General features: G+C 38.8%; 1 non-coding gene across 1 annotated transcript; it reads right to left on the reverse strand.

Annotated features, from left to right (window-relative positions):
* Positions 1 to 1,885: 1,885 nt before the first annotated feature.
* On the reverse strand, positions 1,886 to 1,958 carry TRNAR-UCG (transfer RNA arginine (anticodon UCG)). Its single transcript has one exon. It is a non-coding gene; the product is annotated as a tRNA-Arg (tRNA).
* Between the last annotated feature and the right edge of the window lie 542 nt (positions 1,959 to 2,500).

Genomic DNA, 2,500 nt, shown 5'->3' on the forward strand with positions numbered 1-2,500 from the left:
TCTATGCACACATAGGCACACACCTTGCAGTTCTTCTACACACACTTAAGCTAAAAACCCATTCTGTCACGTCAAAATTCTGCAAACATATTACATATTCAGTGCGTCGGCATAGAAGCACTTTTTAATGCCACTAAAATGCACAAGTAGTTAGACTGAAGATGCAACCTGAATGAGTTTATAGTATGTACTCCACTTTATTAATGATTAGTAATGAGAAAGTGAGGACTACAAGAGTATTGGAAAATACTTTTTCCACTCTGAATGTAAAGCAGATTGTGTGACCATTGGCCAAAAACGACCACGAAGGAACCCTAACCCTCAATCTTCTGATCCGAAGTCAGACGCCATATCCATTAGGCCACGCGGTCATCCGTTCACATGAGATGATTTTTATCATGTAGGTGGTATGCATGGATGGAGAACATATTAGTGAAAGGTATTCAGGTTTACATCCCATAGTGTTCTTTCAGCTCTTTTCGCTGGAAGCACTTTTTTGGAATCTATATATTGAGTATTTTATGAGTACGATATGCTTTTGTTTTCCTTTTTGCATACAAACCTCTTTCCTCATGAGTTTAAAGCTCATTTGTATGCTCTACATAGCTCTGGACGTTTCCAGACGTGGAGTGAAACTGTTTTGAAAGTAGTACAAATTGCTCCTTCCTGCATATGCTAATTTTTCACACTCACATAGGTTGTATAAGTTTTATGAATCCTGGCTTGACCTATTCAAGTAGCTGAAAGCATGTCACCACCTCTAGAAACAAGATTCACTCCAATCCAATTCAAATCATTTTTTCCAAAGGAATATGTTCTGGCCGGTCGAAAATGCATCTCACAAAAATAGGCATTTAAAAATCTACTTTGCAGTTTCAGAACACTAAAATGACTGTGAAGTGTACACAAGTAAAACGGGACAGTTTCAAAGTACCTAATCCCTCATAAATTTCTGAGAGGAAAATGTAATAAATCTACCTAATTTTCTGGAAAAGAAAGAGGGAGGATTTTTGTTATCACCTCAGATGAGACTCAAACCCACAATACCTGGCTTAGGAGGCCAGCGCCTTATCCATTAGGCCACTGAGGCACACATGCATAGCTCTTTTCTAGAGACATTATTTAAATGTATTCTATGGTCAGACACCGGTGTGTGCACACAGGGCATTTCTCACTTCTCTCTATAAGTAAACTTCCCATTTTCATCCTCTTCCATCCCCGACTTTAACGCTCTCTTCTATGCTATAATGGAGACTTTGCCATTTTAGCAAGTGGAGAGAAATTGGAGAACCACTTTCGACTCCACACTTCTTCTTCACTTACTTCTTTTCTCAATATACTGGGCTTAGAAAATGGTATCAAGCCATCCTTATCATCAGTAGGACACGGAAAGAGGCACCAAGTCTCCTAACCAAGTTCAACCACACTCTGCAACTTAACCATTGCACTACAAATTAGGCAACGGGGGCATCAGCAAAGGCAGCCAATGTGCCGATCCTTTATACATTTTGTGTAGTACTTTTCTTACTCGGAGGCAAAATCAGCACTTTAACTGCCCAAATCATACAGATTTTACACATGTAGCACTCTATGCACACATAGGCACACACCTTGCAGTTATTCTACACACACTTAAGCTAAAAACCCATTCTGTCACGTCAAAATTATGTTAACCTATTACATATTCAGTGCGTCGGCATAGAAGCACTTTTTAATGCCACTAAAATGCACAAGTAGTTAGACTGAAGATGCAACCTGAATGAGTTTACAGTATGTACTCCACTTTATTAATGATTAGTAATGAGAAAGTGAGGACTACAAGAGTATTGGAAAATACTTTTTCCACTCTGAATGTAAAGCAGATTGTGTGACCATTGGCCAAAAACGACCACGAAGGGACTCGAACCCTCAATATTCTGATCCGAAGTCAGACGCCTTATCCATTAGGCCACGCGGTCATCCGTTCACCTGAGATGATTTTTATCATGTAGGTGGTATGCATGGATGGAGAACATATTATTGAAAGGTATTCAGGTTTACATCCCATAGTGTTCTTTCAGCTCTTTTCGCTGGAAGCACTTTTTTGGAATCTATATATTGAGTATTTTATGAGTACGATATGCTTTTGTTTTCCTTTTTGCATACAAACCTCTTTCCTCATGAGTTTAAAGCTCATTTGTATTCTCTACATAGCTCTGGAAGTTTCCAGACGTGGAGTGAAAATGTTTTGAAAGTAGGACAAATTGCTCCTTCCTGCATATGCTAATTTTTCACACACACATAGGTTGTATACGTTTTATGAATCCTGGCTTGACCTATTCAAGTAGCTGAAAGCCTGTCACCACCTCTAGAAACAAGATTCACACCACTCCAATTCATATCATTTTTTCCAAAGGAATATGTTCTGGCCGGTCGAAAATGCATCTCACAAAAATAGGCATTTAAAAATATACTTTGCAGTTTCAGAACACTAACATGACTGTGAAGTGTACACAAGTAA

Source organism: Triturus cristatus, chromosome 4_1 (assembly GCF_964204655.1).
Source record: "Triturus cristatus chromosome 4_1, aTriCri1.1, whole genome shotgun sequence".
NCBI classification, from domain to species: domain Eukaryota; kingdom Metazoa; phylum Chordata; class Amphibia; order Caudata; family Salamandridae; genus Triturus; species Triturus cristatus.